The 12,042-nt window shown below is 37.3% G+C and overlaps 3 long non-coding RNA genes across 3 annotated transcripts; 2 read left to right on the top strand and 1 right to left on the bottom strand.

The window, feature by feature from the left end:
* Positions 1–161: 161 nt before the first annotated feature.
* On the bottom strand, positions 162–11,534 carry LOC136283385 (uncharacterized). The gene is made up of 4 exons (XR_010718754.1): positions 11,291–11,534; positions 9,125–9,204; positions 1,820–1,893; positions 162–367 (listed from the first exon to the last, which is right to left on the bottom strand). It is a non-coding gene; the product is annotated as an uncharacterized lncRNA (long non-coding RNA).
* On the top strand, positions 1,498–3,324 carry LOC136283387 (uncharacterized). The gene is made up of 3 exons (XR_010718756.1): positions 1,498–1,616; positions 1,813–1,912; positions 3,143–3,324. It is a non-coding gene; the product is annotated as an uncharacterized lncRNA (long non-coding RNA).
* LOC136283386 (uncharacterized) lies at positions 3,362–9,982 on the top strand. Its single transcript, XR_010718755.1, has 3 exons — positions 3,362–8,761; positions 9,102–9,246; positions 9,548–9,982. It is a non-coding gene; the product is annotated as an uncharacterized lncRNA (long non-coding RNA).
* Positions 11,535–12,042: the final 508 nt, after the last annotated feature.

Here is a 12,042-nt window from a genome sequence, read left to right as displayed (position 1 = left end):
TTGACCTCACATCTTAAAACTCGTTTCATTACGACAAAATATATTCTTTTTGTTGCATCCGGTGCTGGTCTGGGCTCTAGCTCAGAGCTTCCTTTTCACGTAATTCATAACAAACAAAATGATTGAAAGAATGCTTGTCTTTTATTTGTTTATTGTGGTAATTTCTTGTTAAAGTTTACAGAGGCATACTTCGATTGAAGTATCAAGAGATTCTTCAGGAACTTTAAGAAATTGGCTCTAGCAAATGTTAGGTAGACTCGCTCCTCAAGACTCGAGCCGTCGTAGCAGTAGTAGAGGTGCCTATTTTGTTTCCTCGATCCCTATTGAGTGAAAGTGACGTCATCATTCCCTCGAACATCCTTGAGGCCTATAAAAAAAAGGTGTTGTCAGTCTGGAGATACTGACGGCTCAGAAATTGGGACTCAAAGGGACCCGATTGACAGAGGTTCTGATGCGTTTTGTGCGTGCCACTTTATATAATAAGCTCAGTTATGCACGCATTCTGATTGGTTCTCACTTATGATCTACTGGAGGACAGACGTCTAGATGACTTCATTATTAAAACTTTTTTTTAATTCTTTATTATATAAAACAAATAGATTCCAAGTTGCCGTGCGTCTGTTCAGTAATAGATCACAGAGGACGTCAAAATGTGGTAAGAACATTCCTCGCGCCTCGTGTGCCACTTTTTTGTTCTTACCACATTTTGACGTCATCTGTGATCTATTACTGAACAGACGCACGGCAACTTAGAATCTATTTGTTATTTAGACTGATCAGCACGCCAATTAATCCAAGCAAGGAAATAGAGTTTTTTGCCATTTGTTAAAAACGTCAATCGCCGTCTCTGGTATGACTTCCAAAAAGGCGTTTTCCAAAGTAGTGGTTTGGGAGACACTTTCCTTTTTTTCTTTTTTTGATGTCATTCGCCCTTTAACTTCACAGGAGTGGAGTTTTTCAATGAGAAAACTAGAAGGAAAAGAGGATAGAGTTCTATGGGGAATTTACTCTTTAGTTACTGTTGGTGAATTTTTTGCAACTTTCTTTATATGTATCAAATTTCGTTCCTTGCTATGATCAGTACTACAGGTAACTTTGAGGACATCAGCGTAGACTCAATTAAAGAAGAAAACAAAAACAAAAATAAATTAAAACAATTCAGTACAATTCAATGGAGTGTAATGCAATGCGATGTAAAATAATTCAATAAAATACAACACAATAACACCAGGTGGGACCATAAGGCAGGTCTAGATTTTTATAATGATAACTTGACCCAGCAATTAATCTCGCTGTTTGGAGAAAGATCTCCTTGTTCTCTTGACCGGAAGTAAAAGGAGTCTGAAAAGGACTGACACACGGATGTGTCAATCAAAAGTGACAATGACGTAAGACGGCTGACACGAAAAAAGCCAATTGGCGACGAGTATTAGACCACGTGGGCTCGAAAGAAAACAAGGCGCGCTCTTCAAATCTTTACATTTTGACAACAACACGTGAAAATATGGCAGACGTTTTAATCTTCCGAAAAAAAGAAGCTTGAAATTCTTCTTCAAATTTAAAGGGTGGTGAAACCCAATAAACATTTCCTGAATTAAGAGGAATGAGGAAGACTGGTGAGTTAAAAATTTTTGTTTTAAATAAGGTTTTACTTGAATAACAATGAAAAATAAAACTTTGCACATGTGCGTGTTGTACGGAGAAACCTGTAGCTCTGTTTACTCCGGGAAATTCACTTTTTACGCTAAGTTTGGCTAAAACATTCTGTTAAACATATTTAATGATAAACTACAATTTTATTTTTCGTTACAGAACTTACCAATAGAATTCTTAACTTCTTGGTTTTCTTGCGTTCGTCAAATGCAAATGTTGCAGCCGCGGAAGAGACACTCGCTGCAGTGGAAACAAAGAGGTTAGTACTACTTCATTGTTACATTTTTAAAATACCACAGTGGAATTTTAGTCAATTCAAACTCAATGTTTAAGTCTTGAGAGTAATTTACAAGAGAATTTTCTCAAAAGTGAACAAGTTTCCGGAACACCACCGGTGTCACCAGTGGTGAGTGGCTTTACGCGCGAAAAACACGTGCCTCGTGTTTCAAGAACGTCTTCCATTTTTTTGCTTGTAAATTGAATTATTTCATTGATAACAAATTTCGCTGAGTAAAAGTAGATAATACTACGGCAAAATAGTCCTTTTAGCGTTCTTTTTCAGTTCATGATATGGTGAAAGTTATGCAATGGTCCCTCTCATCTTTGTTTTCAATGGTGTTACTTGTTACAGCTCTTTTATGGGCGCCTCATTGTCTCCTTAAACCGCAAATTTGGTAGATTTTTGCCACCTTTGAAGTAAATCAACATCATTTTAAAGAACTCCAACAGTTTACCCCTTCCACAACAAAAACAAAATTACGGCAGGATTTCCACATGCCCCATACTTCACTACACATACAGTTCTTGAATAAAGAAAACATTAGCGAAAACGATAGATTCCTCTTTGGGGACTATGGCTTTGTTTCAGGATAGCATGGGGTTATACGTTAACCTTCCGGAAGAACATTTGCGAAAAAATAAAATTCTTTTTTTAAATCAGTCATCAGATTGCTAAGGTATTCAAACTGGAAGCAACTCTTTTTCTTTAATTGCGCTTTCCTCTACAGTTTTCCTCCTTTTTTTCCGTTTAATTTTTTTGGAAATGGGAGCATTCAAACGAGTCAGTTCCTCATTAATCAACTTACGTAGGTTAAAACTGCGTTTCACAACTTCACTAAAAACTCGCGTTGTCTAGCGGAGTAAGCAAATGTTCCTGCGCTTGCTAAGATATTTACTGTTCCTCTTTGAGGTTTGCTCTGGTCTTATCTACACTCTACGCATGGCTTCATTTTAGTTTCTAGGATGTTTCAACAGATAACCTTCTGTGACAAAGATTCTGTTTTCGAGTTGCCTGTCTATCAATCGTTCATAAATGTATGCAATCGGTCCCTCTGTCTATCATTCATTTATTCATTCATCCTTCCATTCCTTTATTTCTTTCCATTCTTTCATCCTTCATTCATACTTGCATTAATTCACGTATTCACTTGTACATGAACTTTATCAACAATAAATAAATCACTCATTCATATATCTTTTTTTGTTCCAGAAATACCTTCTCCCTGTGGAATGCACCCAAGTTAGTACACCACCTGGTCCAGCTACCACACCACTAAAGCAAGAGTGTACCAGCTTGACCCTGTTGAGGACATCTTAAGATGTGGGGAATTGGATTGTTGGAAGATGAGACCTAAGGTTTCTCTTCACTCCTCTTCAATTTACACTACATCTTAGGATCTACTCACAGATGTTCAACTGGGAAAGAAGATACAGATGGAAGACAAACACAAACTGGTTAGCTCATTCCTTTTGGGTTGGAATGGAGGGTTATTAGTTAAAGCTCTGGATGAACCTTAACTCAAATTTCGGCTCGAAGTCCATGGACTTCATATTCGGCTTAATTTAATGTAGTTAGGTTAGTTAGTTGGGTCCCCTTGGGTTGGCTGGGTCCTCCCCTTAGGTCTCTCCTTTGGGTTCCTTTTCAGGTACTTTCGGCTTAGGTTCGGCATAGGTTTTCGGTTTAGGTTCGAATACGTTTCACCTTCGCCTCGGCTCTGACTCTGGCATCAACTTCAAGACTACAGCTCTTCACTCTTTTACCTTGACTGGAGCACGGAACTACAACGGCTCTCCTGCGGTCAGCACCAGCATCTTCGGTATTGAAAACTCCCGCTTAGTTGCGCGTTACACAAAGACTTATTTTTCATTTGAAGTTTCACTAGGTAGCAGCTACACAAAGGACTGGCATCTAGAGAGACTTTTTCATCCAAAATATACCTTAAAATTCATTACGGCAAAACGATTTTGGCCTAAAGGTTCAACCAGACATTTTTTTTTCTTTATAGTAAATAACTGGAGATTTTAAGCCATTCAACAGGGGGAGTATGCCCATTTGCTACTTCCATCTTGTTTAGTGGTTTAGCTTCAGTTGAAGCCGCCAGTCGAGGCTTCATTTAGTGGGAATAGGAGATATACACACACCACAGTTTAGGTCACAAAAAAATTAGGCCAATTGTACCGCACATCGGAATATTTAGGCCATTATAATTCATGACATCTTATCTTGTCATGCCAGCCAAAATTGCAAAGAAATCAACTCATCACCTTGCGTCACAAAACACTTGAGGATGTGTCAGTGGAAAAGAAATGGCTTTTGAGTTGAAAAATGGCCAATATTAAACTGTTAGCTTTTTACACATACATTAGGCCAATTGTTTTGACATTACAGCACACTTGCTGTCAGCCAAATTGTTGTAAATAATAGATTCTCCACTGAACCCACGGATCACTCAGGCAGCTATCATGGAGAAGGTAAGGTCAGCAGGTACGTTAACACTTTTTATTATATTCCTCCGGCTATTCGGCACTTTCGAAACTCACAGTCGTCGGCATTTTCGATTTTCGGTTCAAAATATAATTGGCATCCAATTAACTATGTTTGTTACAGAGGCCTGGTAACGACAATATTGTTAGCAGGCCGCACACGATCCATAAACTCCATCTAGGACACCCCGAGTGTTCCTTCGGGGTGTCGATATTTACTGACACAGGAACACTCCAGGTTTCCTCAGATGCTAAAGTTTTCACTTAGGAATGCGCGTCCCCACCATACACACTAACTTAAAGTATAAATGATGTAACATTTTGAAAATAATAAAAACAGAAAACTTGTGTCTGACTGTCTACTTTTGTACAGATAATAATGAACTAAAAACAACTAACACTTTCTTTTTTCAGGACAAATGCTACTTTTCGGCCAAATTTGCAAACCATGCAAAATACATAGATCTGATTACTAACGATTTTTTTTTTCAGGATGATTAAATACATATAAGTATCAAGATGTAAAAGATTTGAAAACAATAAAAACATGAAGGCTGGTGTCTGGGTGATTTTTTTAAACGTTGGATAAAAACTACTAACAGCTTCCTTTTTCAGGACTGTTTAACATATCTTTTAGCAGGTATTCTGCACGTATGCCACGCAAAACATAATGTTCGATCTACTAACACTTTAATTTCAGGAGATCTAGACACAAACTATCTTGTAAAAGTGAATCAAAAACAATAAACTTAGAAAAAACCTGTGTGTGTCGCTTTATCACAACAAAAAATTACTAATTTAAAGTTTACTTTTCAGGTTATAAAAAGACTAACAACTTCTACTTTTCTATACAGTTTTTATTACAAGGGCTTAGATCTATGACTGAGCCTATTTCAGGAGCACACTCAGCCACAAATTATGCCACTTTCGGGGCATTTCTACAGCTACTAGCAAGGTGAGCCATGTAATCACGTATAATATAACGACACTGACATGTACTTTTTCTCAAGTTTTCAGGACATCTTGTTACAAGCCAGAAACACAACTTGGGATAAGAACAAACCAGGAGAATACAAAAGTGCCAAAAGGATATACCTACTAGGTCAGATTTATATATCTATTTGTGTAGAGTAAACTGAAACCCACAGTGCACCAATTTTTCAAAGGTTTGTAAGAAAATTAGACAACAGTATCCTAGAAGGATGAAGAAAATTAAACAATGGCTAGAACTTCATAAATCAAATACTAGAGCAATTGGCTGTTGATGAGAAAGAAATTCATTATACACTGCATATGTTCAGGAGTTTCAGGATGTGCACAAAGAGGTCTGTCAAAGATTGTATAAGATTGCAAGTTATTATTGAGAAGTGTGCAGTTTATATTTTATAGCTGATAGACCAGGAACTTCATGTGCACTTACAAGAGAAACAACTGAACCACTAAAGCAACTTTGACCACCTCGAGCCACCAGGAAGCAAGGTTTACCAAACAGCAACACCCTTCTAACTACACCACAACCTTACTGGTGACAACATGCACGGACAACAAACAAGCATTTTCAACCACACACATGAATTCACAAACTACCAGGAAATACAAAGATTACTGAGGGCACCTCGAAGATACTAAATAGATTTATCATCGAAGCAAATGGACTGCAAGAGCAATCTTGACCACCTCAAGCCAACAGGAAGCAAGGTTCTCCAAATAGCAACACAATTCTAGCCAAACCACAACCTCACTGGTGACAACATGGACAACAAACAAGCATTTCCAACCTCAAACATGGATTCAAAAACCACCATGAAATACAAGGATCACTGAGAGAACCTCGAAGATTGTAGATAGATTTACCATTGGTAGAAACTAATGGACCATTAGAGCAATCTTGACCACTGCAACCCAACAGGAAGCAAGGATCCACGAATAGCAATACACTTCTACCTACACCACAACTTTTCTGATGACAACATGCATGCATGGACAACAATCAAGCAATTCCAATCACACTCATGGATTCACAAACTACCAAGAAATAAAAGGACCACCAAGGACACTTCGAAGATACTGAGTAGATTTGAAGAAAAACATAACTGCATAGGACTGTTGTTGAGGAAACTGAGTGCATGGTGATGGAATTTCTGAAGGGAAGGATGATTTTGTTACCTGCAGTTTCCAGGAGATGGTATGCTTTTCTGTGACCTTTGCACTCTATAGTGAATGGTTGTGATCATTTTGTGTACTACTTAACCAAACATTAGTGGGATAGTTTCTATGGCCCGAGCTTTTTGTTGGCTTCTTATAGCCTAAAGGACAATTTCTGGTGCTGATCTTCTATAATTTCTCTTCCCATGATGGCATGTTAAGTCATCTGTTTACTCTTGAAAGTGATGCTCCTCTGTGACTCCTGTTTCCATCTGGTTTGTTGTAGTCATCTGTGGTTGGAAGGTGTGACTCTCATCTTGTTTTGTCAGGAAAATTTTAATGCTTCCATGACCCTTACTTCAATATCGCTTTATGTCATCTGTGTTGGAAGAAGAAAAATGATTGACATGTACAATATTATTCCACCTATGGTTGAAGTCATTTTTGGGTCTCATAGTCTAATGCGTGTGCGCCTTCTAGATGATGGTCCTCTAAGGCCTTCTCCTAAAGCTGGCTTGTAGTCATTTGTAGAAGGTGAAATGGTCTCTTCCCTTCCATTTAAGATTACTTGTTGTCACATGTGCATTATGATCTTTATGGCATTCCTCTCTGGCCTGCTCTGCAATTAAGCCTGTTGTCTTCTGTGGGGTAGAATTAATGCTTGATAATTGTGATTCTTGTACTTGCAAATGGTCTCTTTTCATGCAGCTTTATAGTTGAAATTTCGACACAAAATTGATTTATGGCTCATGAATCCTGTTGGCTTATACTGTGCATCTTTTTGGTATGAAGTGTGATAATTCTCTGTGCTTTGTTTAGGTGCTTAGAGAGTGCTGTTCCTCTGTTGTCTCTACAGCTGAAGGTGGTATGGTGTCATCTACATAGCAGGAAGTGAGATAGCCCCCTTTTGCCTTTGTTGAAAGGTGGTTTGTTATTTTGTGTGGTTAAAGGAGAGAAGCTTCTCTTGTTATACATGTACATGTTTGCAAAGTGAGGCCCTTACACCCTTACACCAAGGTGTAGTATAAAGTGCCACAGGTTTTCTGTTGTCCCTGCCTCATGCAGTCAAAATTTAAGGTGGCTTGTCATGTGTCTGGTAGAATTATCTATGGTCTTCAGATTGAAGTACAGTATTCACATCAAAACAGCTTGTAGTCATTTCTTTTCAAGAAATGGAATGCTCTTCTGTATCCTTAATTCTTCTCTGTTAGTGGGGCTTCCATGTCCTTGAATGTACTCATCTTCCTCTTTTTCATTGGCCCTTCTTACCAGTACCAAAGTTTTATCTTTGCTCTTCCCTATTCTTCAATGTAGATAAATGCACTGTATTGTCAAAGGTAAGGCACAATTTATGTAGCAAGAATTAGATTCACATCAGTTCTTCAATACTGTGTTGCCCTGTGCAACAGAAAGTGAAAGTTCTTCTATCAGAAGAGAAGAAACTCACTTGAAATTTATCAAAAGTGTTTAAATCTTAATGGGATTCAAACCCATGAAACACTGTTTTGCACTGACTAGCAGAAAGAGAAAGTGCTGTGAAAAGGAATTATTTCAACTCAGCTGAATTTATTTCAACCTTAGTGGGATTCAAACCCATGAAACACTTTCTTGTATAAAGTAACAGATAGTGAAAGTGTTGAGTAGAAAAGAAGTTAATTAACCTCAACCAGAATGTATTTCAACCTTTGTGGGATTCAAACCCATGAAATACTCTCTTGTGCAGAGTAAAAGACCGTGAAAGTGCTTTTAATTAGTGTGAAAGGTATTAACCTGCACCAAAAGCATTTAAAACCGAATGGGATTCAAGCCCATGAAACACTTTCTTGCACTGAGTGATGGACAGTGAAAGTGCTTAAATGGAACAGGATGTAACCTCAGCCACGAGCATTCAAAACATAATGGGATTTAAAAGTGGTATGAAAGTGGCATTTTCAAGACTTGATTTCAGTACAACAGTTCAGGAAACATTGCAATACATACATGCTTTATATATACTTTGTAAAAAATGATCCAATGTGCTAGAAAGTTTTTTTACAGCAGCTCTGATGTATAAGAAGCAGTCAGTCAGTCAGAATTCCATTCCTCAGTTATTGCTTTACCTCACTATTGGCAAGAAAACTATCACTACATGTGCTGGCTGGGCCAGGTATAAAACAAGGATCAGTCCACAGACTTAACATCCTGAACATGCAAGTTCAAGGTTTGTAATACTATAAACAAGGTTCAAACTGCATGCATAACTGACCTAACAGATATACAACAGATGAAATCAAGAGTTGGAGGCAATATGAAATACTTTGATCACCAAGTATCATCATCGTAAATTGTAAGTTTCAATCAACAAGAAAGGAAAGTTTTAGAAAGTTCCATTGTTACCATTATTTGGCCCTCACAATGATGTAGGTGTGAAGTTCAATTAATTCAAAGATATGCATACCATATACCATACTAAGTTAAATACATTAAATTAATCTAAAAGTTTGTATCTTATGGCATGTGTTTACACTCTTCTATCTATTAAACATATTTTGTTTGTTTAGTGATCAGTTTCATAATTATGTACCTGAAGTCCTGAAGTGCGGTGAGTGATCAAAATGCTGGCTTCACCAATGATGATTGCAAACACAAGCGGGTTAAATCAACCTGCGTGGATGATAATACATCCCTGGTTATGAATTAATAAAGGTAAGAAAATTATCACTAAGAATGGAGTTTAGTAAATCCAATAATTACGAATTTAAGCCCTCAGTTTAAAGCATGTGGAATGCAAGCAAGATGTCATGATGATTTTCCCTAACTCATTAACCCTTGAACTCAAGATCTGATTGTTAATTCTCCCCCTTAGCTGCTACAAATTTTCTTGTAAATTAGTCAGGAGAATTTGGTATCAGATCAAGATAATAACCTCTAACTAATAAGTTTGGGTATTCTCATTATTGGTTTGCTGAACAGTGTATGGATATGTTGTGTACTTTTGTGTTTTTAGGCATGTAAGCACCTTTACTAATGACTGAAGTTGAACTATTGATGGAAAGAAATTGGATCTGATTTACTCGTTATAAAGTACAAGTTATGGAAAATGGCTTAGGACTGTGAACTCATTTACATGCTTCAACACATGAAACAAAAACATTGGGGTGAGAGCATCTGAGCACTTTTCACTTACTGCTCCTCAAATGAATGTAGATGTTCAACTACGGAAAACTTTGTGACATTTCACACTGCACAAGGAACTTTGTTAACTAAAGTTAATTTAGCAGTTTCTATCTAAACACACCTTAAAACCCCAAAGGTTGCACCATAGCACTGGTTGGGGGTACACGGTCCCCATTTTTCCCTCATGCAAGGGTTTTTAGGGGTTTACGTGTCCGGCTTTGGTGCACTAGGTTAGTTTTACAATTTACTTTAAAAAACTAAGAGCGTACCTACACAGATATGACAAAAAATAAAAACATGAAACTCTATTTCAGTAAATATAGCTATTTAAAAAAATGTTTTTTTATGACAAATAGGGCTCAGATGAAAACTACATACCTGGAGTTAACAAGATTTTTTTTCTGCAAAATTTGGCATTATTTGTTTCTGGTTTTTTTTTTTCAATTTTCAGGGTACTTCTCTCTTCACATTTTGTAGGCTCTAGGTCTGGCATCAAATGAAAATTCTTAGCTCTACAAAAGCAATTTTTGGCTTGAAGTCAAAAATTGCATCAAAGCTTTCTATTTCAAAAATAGTCACTTGTGTGTCTGACCATTTGAGAAATAAAAGCTTTGGATATGAGTTCAAGAGAACTTTTAAGCTATTCAGTTCTAAAATAGCATAAAAATTCATGGAGAAGTTTCATTTAATGCTCTTGCCCAAATGTCCTGAACGTGATTAGACTGGTGCCCTGAAAAGAAAATTAACTAAAATTGTTTTGTTACAGTCATAAGTTTGTGCTATAACACTACAGGTATGTTGTTCAATCTGCTCCTTTGAAATAAGTTGGACTTGACTCTAATACAATTTGAGTCTTAAGGTGAAATTGGAACTTAAATTTGAATACTTCTATACCAAAAATTCTGAACTTGACACATCATGGACTCCTTAATTAACACTAACTCTTAACCTTATTATACTAACTCAATTAGTTAATAGAGTGAGAGTCCAAGATGTTTCAGTTCTGACAGCATGTAAATATTCAAAATGACAATAGTCTTACTGATTTAATTCTGATGGTATAATGTACACAGGTACATATTATATAGTTATACATATTTTAACTGGGAATTATGCTAATTAACTAAAATGAGGAAGTAAAACATGGATGAATGGTGGTCTAAGGGTTAACCAGATCAATCATCAACTCTTCATTAAACATACAGCTTTGAAGCCTTTTGTGACTTGAATACTTTCATCAGAAATCTGTCTCCATCCCAGTTTTAGCCTTACTTAAAAAAAGTGCATTTTTTCCAAATGGTTATATTACCCAGAGTTGTCACCCCTAAAATGAATGACTTTTTGCCTATTTTGACTATTTTCTAATTATTAATTAGAAACCAAAGATCAAAGAGGTTAACATTCCCATCTCTGGACACGTTTCTCGGATATCCTTTCTAGAATCTCCTAAATATCGGGAGTTCTTTCGTGGGTAGTAAAAAGTTCAGTTGTGTCAAATTTCACAACTGAAATGTCGAACGCTCCCGTACCCTTCCTTTGAAATGTTTCCTGCCAGTTTGTGCGTCAGCCTCACCTGTTTTGAAGATCCCTAGCCATGGCTGTGATTCAGTTGTGTTTGTTAGCATTTTCGAATGATTGTTGAGTTATCACAATCTAAAGGAAACAAACGATGCTATAAAAGAATCGCGATTTGCACCAGTGTTATAGTAACTCAAACACACTTGCCGCCACTTAAACGCGGCGCGCTACACTCAGAAGCACTCGCGCGATCCCACAGGCACACGCAAACTCTTATTAACAATTGGTTCATATGTCAGCGTGCGTTCGTCGAGATATGAAGCACGCGGGAGGTTTGGAGGGCACGAAAGGTGCGCAAGAGTTGCTCGAGGCGTAGCCGAGAGCAACTCTAGCTTCTTGAGTGCTCTCCAAACTTCCCGCGTGCTTCATATCTCGATGAACGCACAGCTGACGTATGAACCAATTGTTTTATAACATTTCAACCCGAAGGAAAATTTTTTTCTCGAGGGATTTGTTTGCTGACGTCATGAGCGTGCGCAATAGGAATATGAAGCACGCTCGCGCAATTGAATCTGATTAGACAAAGTTACTAGCTATGTTATAATTATTATTACTATTATTATTATATTCATTTATTTTATAATTTTGGTAGCCCGTGTGTGTGTAGCTTGCGTTTTTGTGAGTGGTGAACAATTTTAATATCTATTTCAAGTCAATTAAAAGAAGCCTTCTTTTGCTTGGCTTCGACAAGGATGGGAGAACCCACCCAGTTAATTATCGAGCGCGTTATCTCATTGAATGGTCGAT

The sequence above is a fragment of the Pocillopora verrucosa genome, chromosome 9 (assembly GCF_036669915.1).
Source record: "Pocillopora verrucosa isolate sample1 chromosome 9, ASM3666991v2, whole genome shotgun sequence".
Lineage (NCBI taxonomy): Eukaryota > Metazoa > Cnidaria > Anthozoa > Scleractinia > Pocilloporidae > Pocillopora > Pocillopora verrucosa.
Note: the sequence above shows the minus strand (reverse complement) of the source record. Positions and strands in the feature narration are given on the sequence as shown.